Source organism: Quercus suber, unplaced genomic scaffold (genome assembly GCF_002906115.3).
Source record: "Quercus suber isolate HL8 unplaced genomic scaffold, Cork oak 2.0 scaffold_26, whole genome shotgun sequence".
Classification (NCBI taxonomy): Eukaryota; Viridiplantae; Streptophyta; class Magnoliopsida; order Fagales; family Fagaceae; genus Quercus; species Quercus suber.
The window spans coordinates 1294489-1302262 of NW_027069491.1; the positions used below are offsets into that span (position 1 = coordinate 1294489).

Below are 7774 nucleotides of genomic sequence, written 5' to 3' on the forward strand. Positions count from 1 at the left end.
CTAAAAACTTACAATTTTATATCCAAACACTATCCACTCTTTCACATTATAACATATTGACACCTAGTATGAAAATATGAACATTTTGTGAAATATTGTACATGATCCAAAGTTTGAAACAAACCTTTTGATATTGAATCATTACTGAAAACTAGTTTTAGACACCTTTCAGTGAGGCATTGTACACTCGTGGGTAAACCTCCATGGGTTTGCGGTTATTGTCACTAGCCTGCTTCATACCATTCGGAATTGGTGCATGACAATATTTGATCATATATTTTATCCCTTCAAAACCAAAGACACAATACATTCATTCAAGGGGCAAAAGAGATATGGATAGATAGTCTAAATTGATTCATATTTTTATTCGTATATAAGCAGATATAATAGCTACATATGGAAGATGTAGCCATGTAGGAACTCTTCTACTTTGAAATTATGACATGCATCAATTACGGAGTGAATCAGTTCATCATAGTACTTCGACCACAGCATCACACGTCCATACTTGACAGTACCTATAATGGCCAGGAGCACTTTAGAAGTTAAATCAGCAGCTGAAATGAAGCCACTCCCAGCTGTGTTAGGTGAAGCAGGAAGTTCTAAGAAACATTTGGTGGCAGGGATAGAAATAGTCAATTGGTTCCAATACTTTACTAGATTATCTGAGTTGTACTGGCATGGAGGGTTATAATAGAACCGTACCCATACATAATCAAATAGGCCTATCTTAAGGGCAGCTCCCATATAAGCATCAGGGAATGGGCACCGAGGAGCCACGGTTAAGTACACTATCTTTCCTTGTTTGCTGTATTGAGGAAGAAATCTTGCAAGCTCATCCCAGTGTTGGGTTGTTCCTTCTTCAATATCAAAGTCAAATCCATCCAAAGCAGCTGCTCCAAGAGGGAGAGATGAGGACTGTCCTCCCAAGAAGTTATTCCAAAGATAGGTTGCAACTTGTCTAGCATCATCAGTTGAAGAAAGGTATTGGCTCCCTGCACTTCCTCCAATAGATAGCAAGCATCACCTTAATTCCTCTTGACTGACATGATTGTATCTTAGAGCTAAACCCGGTTCACCCATTAATTGGTTGTTGCATCGTAACGGCCAGCAAGTTTGATTAGGGGTTTTTGACCGTTGCCAAAGTTTGCAAGGAAAGCTATGTTGACAAAGGCATAATTAGCTGTGAGCTAGCCTCATTTCCATTCTGATCCCAGTAGATTGCAATTCCACCAGCATCAGTACCAACCACTAGAATCAGAATTACTAATACGAGGAAAGGTAGTGAGCTTGACGGAGGGTTTAGTGGGAATGGGCCGGAGGCGGAGGGTTTAGTGGGAGTCGCCACCTAGTGTAGGTCTAGTAACCAAATTTGAGCCTCTTGTAAAGGGCCTTGTCTATCTTGACTCTAAGTTCAAAGTTAAGGTACGGAGATGGAAAGGTATTAAGCATCCAACCCACCCAGCCCATAGGCCAACTTCAATTCATTGTGTTCTAGATCCTATTTCTATCAAACTGCCCTCCAATAGGCTTTCTGATCATGCGTGCACATGTGCGCACACACTAGTACTATGTTCATCACATCCTATGCATACACCTAGGGGTGGCAATTCATGTTCACAGGTTGGGTTTGTGTCGTGTTGAGCTATGAGTTTTCGGCTATATAGGTTGACTTGAACCCAACCTATTTAGTAAATGTGTCAAGAATCCTCAACCTTAACATGACCTATTTATTAAACAAATCGGCCTGACACGACACATTTAACCCATTTAAGTAACAATTCATGTAAAATGTTGATACCGCATTTTATCCACCCTCGATTTGCATGCCGGGCCTTAAAAAATCCCAAAATATTATTTTCTTTCCATGGGACTGTGAGAACATACAGAATGACATGACGTAACCCGTTCAGGCATCGGAGCACCTGAAGTGCCTCATTCAACTAAAATGATCAAAATGCCCTTAGTCAGGCCTAGGTTTGACCAAAGGTCAAATGACATCAAAACCCTTATAAAACAACATTTTTCATAGTTTTACATCAAACCTGAGCTTCTCGGAGATTTTAATAACTTTGACCAAGTTTGACCCAAAGTTTATCTTAAGTGGACCCAAAAACCCTAATTCTGATCTGGTAATTAGAACGGGTTGAAACTAATGCCATTGCAAAGATTATAAAATTCTCATTCTAACTACTATTCATGGGTCGAAATCGGAGTTAGAACAGTCGAGATGTCATGAAAACTAGGACAATGCACCGATCGATGCACCACTAACTTCTAAGAGCCATAACTTTTAATCCGGCTGTTGGATTTTCAAGATCTAGACCTTTTCAGAAACAAGAAGTCAAGACCTTTCCAAAAATGTCAAGATCAAACCCATCTGAGGAAGTTTGAAGGTGACAAACCTTGAAGAGCAATCGCCTTGAAATTGGTGTCGGGGCTATAAAAAGCCCCAGGCACCCTTTAGACGAAAGGAGGAGCTTTTTTTTTTTTTTTTTTGGGAGTTTTGCTCTCTGTCTAGTTTTTCTACACGTTTTCCCCTCTCTCAAACACAAAAAAACACAAAAAAAGAAAACCAAAAAACGCATCAAACCTTCTTGATTCTTCTCTCTTCACCAAAAACACAAGGTACTGTTCTTATACCCAATCTTTTTTGCCTTAGTTCTACACTTTATATTTGGGGTTCAGTGGAGTGGATGTTGCTTTTTAGCTACCATCCGCATCCCTAACCTTCTAAATCTTTTTCTAGCATTTATTTTTCTCTTTTATCCCTTGATAACATGATTTATTGCTTTCTATAGCATGTTTCTTGCTTTATTTGTGTTTCTAGCTTAAATCTCTTTGCTTTTATGCTATTTTCCATGTTTCATGCTTAGATTTACATTCTTACATGCTTATATGTTTAGATCTACTTGCTTTAGGTTTTATGCCATGTTTTCCTATGTTTTGTGCCTCTTTTTGTTCTAGGTTGACATTAGGATTATATGCTCATATTCTTGTATGATGTTGGTGGCTATGCCTTGCTTGGATCTATGTGTTTCATGTGTTTATTTTCCATGCTATATGGTTATATCCTTGTCTTCACATGCTTATATGCTTCGATCCATGTTCTTCCATGATTATGTGTTAAGTTTCTACACGTTTACATGCGTGTTTCTATGCCTAGATGTCTAGATCTATCTTTCCACATGCTTGTGTGCTTGGATCAAAGTTCTCTACATGCTTTATGCTATCTTCCATGTGCTTGTGCACTCCATGCCATGTTTGTGTGCCTAGACCTAGGCAACGTTTGTCATGCTATGTGCTATTGTAGTCCTTTTGTCACTTTATCTTTCTTTCTTGTGTTTTGCCCTATTGGTTTGGACCTGATCTAGACCCTATGGTCTTTTTCACTGTTCGTACACCTTGGCACACATCAAAGGGTTTGGATCATCCTTATTTGCATGTCTATGCTTGGTTGCTTCTATGCTTTATGCTTGTGTTAGCCTCTCTTGTTCTAGGCTTTGCCATGCTTGACGCCCTTAGCGGGTTTGGTGGTTGTGTGGTTACATCCAATGCTTATAAGGCCTTGTATGGATGTAACCATTAGGGACGCATCACCATGATGCTGGTCTCTCTATGCGTTCCCTTCCCTTTTTCTAATCTACGCAACGATTGCTTACCATGCTTATTTGTGCCACCCGTTGGCTTTCTACGCATCTTCACATGCTTGCTTACATGTCCATGCATGAGTCTTGCTTGCTAGTGTGTCATCCATACTTCAACACAATGAAGCTATGGACATCCAATCCAAACCTACATTTATCCCCCATGGGCACCACCTTTTGTTTGCCTTTTTGCATGTTTGTCTTCTCTCTCGTTTGCTTTCTTGCTTCTTTGCTTGCCATGTCCATCATGCTTATCTGATTTATGCCTTCTTCGTATGCACTTTGCATCTTTTCCTCCCATTGTTGGTCTATTGGTTTCTTGTCTTTGCCTTTGCATGTACACACATGGAGTGAGGATGCTTAGAGCTAGGGCACAATCTCCCAGGAGCAAGCAAAAAGGGCGAAGATGCAAGCATGTAGATATAAGCCAAGCGGCTATGTTCATTAGGTTTAGGGGTCTAGCTTCTCCCTTTTAGTTTTATACTCTTTTAAACCCCTTCGTTCCCCCTCCCTTTTTCTTTTAGATGGGTAGTATTAGGTATATCATGTCGTGTAACATTCATCCTCATCTCAAAAGTCTCCTGTTTACTTTCTTGCACCTATATTTTGGGCCATGCTCTAGGGATGCAGGCATTTACTTTCTTGCTCTGTGTGCTTGCATTATGCATGATGTATGTATATATATATACCTGTTCACCCTCTTTCGGTGTGATTGTCACAGTCCATGTCACCTAAGGCAATGTGATGCCTAATTTCTGTCGTGAAAGTAAGGTGACACATCCCCAGATTTTTGCGATGGAAATCTGGTACTTTGCCCAAATGCCTTAGGAAGGCATAGATTGGGACCACACCCATTCAAAAGCCAAACCTCAAAACCCCTATGCACACAAAGCCTCGAAACCCAATGCCAAAGTCATGTTTTTATTGCCCATCTCTGAAAATTAAGGTTTTAGCAAAACAAAGGACTGTCCATGGATAGGTGTTGTGGCGTGCCTAACACCTTCCCCATGCATAACCAAACTTCTGGACTTAAGAATCAAGATTTTTTACCATACACATTAGATTAGGAAAATTGTCCTTTTTCTTAGCCTAGGATTGGTAGTAAAATCAACTAGAAATAGGTGACCAATCACACCTTAGAAAAACCCAATGATTGGTGGCGACTCCACTTACCTTTTGTAATCCCTAAAAATTTGGTCCAAATTCCTACCATAACACCAAAGGTAGACCTACCTTACTCCATGAAGAGAGAGAGAGCACCTAAAACCCCGCACAAACCACACTACACACCACACGTGCACACACTTGCAGTATCATTCACTCAAGAGGGGCCTCTAACGGGCCCCCGCGTCGGCGGGTGGTCGAACGAAGGCCCACGACAGTAGCGGTATTTTTTACGCTACCGTTTTTCAAGGCTAGGCATCGACAGGATGGCAACTCCACTGGGGATCGATGATAGTTTAGCCTCTAGAGCTTTTGATAAAACCATAATCTTTGGACATTGGCTTTCAAAAACACAGAAATTGGCATTGGCCTCAAAGGCTTTCCTTTTGAAAAAGGCTTTTACTATATCCTAGTAGACTATTTTTAAAAGAGCAAAAAAAATCTTTTTTCAAAATGCTTTTCTCAAAAAAGGTGGCTTTGAGGTATTTTCACATGGGGCTTTACTGCTTTCCTCACATGCTTAACTGCTTTCCTTCACACACAAACATAGGTTAGAAAAATTTAATTTCCTCTACACCTTTATTTACTTTCACATATATATATATATATATGCTATGCTTTGGAAAAGTCTTTCCCCTTCATTAAGGATTGCATGACATATACACCCATTTTGAACCAAACCCGAGCTCCGCACTGCTAGCGTAGTCACATCTCTTTGGGGATTTCATCACCCTATTTGTAGATGCCTAGACACAAACATCAACAGTGTCACCCATAGTTAGATCTGGGTTTGACTTTGTAGGCACTTCTGGGTCCATAGGTGGATAGGAGTAGCTTAAAAGGCCCCCTCAATCCTTCTTGCCCCACAAATTCCATGAAGGGAGGGGTATGGTGATTAAGTCCCCTTAAGATAGGAACAACCTACCAGTTAAGCCTTTACATACAGTTGGCCTAGTTATGTCAAACCCGTGAGGACTAAATCAAGCCCAAAGCCCCTCAGGACTAGGTGAAGCCCAAAGAGTGAACATCTAAGCCTAGGAAAGGATACCCTTATAGGGCTAAAGGTCAAGGGAAAGTGTCTTGTAACAGGTGCACCCTTTTTGCTTTTGTTAAAGAAATTGTTCTCAACTCTAGGTTCGTTTTATCATGTTCGCACAACATCCATGATTAAAACCCTAGGAGAAGCAACCCTGCTCCTTGTACATGCTAGATCATACCTCATCCCTAAGGGTTTACAACCCTAAAAGGGCGTTCATGCATACACTAATTGGTTTTGTCACCTAATTGTGCAAAGATAAAACTTGTGGCAAGTAGCCAAAACTTCATTTAGGAGGAAATGCTGCCGAAAAACTGTCAAGAATCCCAAGATATCATGAGTCCAAGCATTCTCCTAAGGAAGATCCAAGAAAGATTTCTAGGAGACTACGATCATCAAAGAGATTGCAAGATGTCAAGAATCCAAGGGCTCCCTCAAGAGATCCAAAGGTTTAACAGATCCATGCTACCAAATCGCCAAGAGATCCATGTTGTCTAAATTGCCAAGGGATGCAAGATTGCCAAAGGCCCTAGATGTTAAGAATCCAAGGGCTCCCTCAAGCGATCTAAAGGTCCAAGAGATCCATGCTGTCCAAGTTACCAAGATTACCAAGTGTCCAAATGCTCCCTCGAGAAGTCCACATTGTCAGAAGCCAAGTCTTTCCTCGCAATTGCATTTCTTTGTATTGTAAAATGCCCATCATTGGAGCCAATGAACCCAACATTGTAAAAGCAAATCTTGTACAAGCATTTAATCAAAAGAAGGGTCCAACCTGCATTACCAAGGATGTCATGAAAGTTTTGGTTACTTACCGATCTAGTGCGTTAATCTTGCATCATTACAGGAACTCGCCATGATAAATACTTGATCAAGGGTGCAAAGCCAAAATTTTCTAACAGTGGTAGGTGCATGCTAAATATCAAGGGCATAAACAAACTTGTTTTTGTTGGTGTGTTTCCACATTGTCAATACGCCCCATTTCTTTCACCTCCCATAACAAGGGTCAAAAGATTGCTAAAAGAAACAGGCTAAGCTACTGCCACACCGTGATCCCATTGTCACTAGGTCTCGCGTAAGAGAGATGTCTACTAGTGGTACTTCTCCCCATGAGGAAATTGCCCAAGAAATTGCTCTTTAGAAGGAGCAAATGGTAGAAATGATGCATATGATGCAACAACTAGTTGTAGGAGGAGGATAGAATTCCTTAGGTCATAGTCAGGGAGGTCCTCGAACCGAGAATGAAAATCGGCCCCCACCAATACAGGATCAAGGCCACAATGTACCACCCTATGGCAATGACCAAGAAATAGATCTTACTAAGGACAAGAACCCTAAATCTAGGATTAGCCAATTCAAGAGCCAAGTGGAAACTCTAGCTGAGAAGCTTCATATCATAGAGGACTCCAGCACCCATGGAAGTGTTGATCTAGATAGTCTAACCAACTTCCCTCGGGTCATTACGCCTCCCAAGATCAAGGCACTAGAGTTCGTCAAGTATGATGGTATGGGAGACCCTTGCGTGCACTTTTGCATGTTTTGTAGGAAGATTGCTTCCTTTAGGGACAATTACCCTCTGCTTTGCCCGATTTTCCTTGATAGTTTGACCGGCCCCACGGCCACATGGTATTCAAGATTGGAAATGACCCCTAGTTGGAAGGAAATGGCTAACTCTTTCCTGGAATACTACAAGTTCAACACCAAGATAGCTCCCGACCGCACGGTCCTTATGAGAATAGAGAAAAAGAGTGAGGAGTCTTTTCGAGAATATGCCCAGAGGTGGCGTGAGCTAGCCGCACAGGTGCAACCCCCCATGATGGAAATGAGATGATCAAATGGTTTATTGACAACCTCAAGCCTCCTTACTATGAGAAGATGATCAACACCCAAGTCACTCATTTTGCAAGCCTTAGGTTATTAGGAGCAAGAA

The 7774-nt window shown here is 41.2% G+C and overlaps 1 pseudogene; it reads right to left on the reverse strand.

Annotated features, from left to right (window-relative positions):
* Window positions 1–390: 390 nt before the first annotated feature.
* Window positions 391–5629, reverse strand: LOC112032597 (acidic endochitinase-like; annotated as a pseudogene).
* Window positions 5630–7774: the final 2145 nt, after the last annotated feature.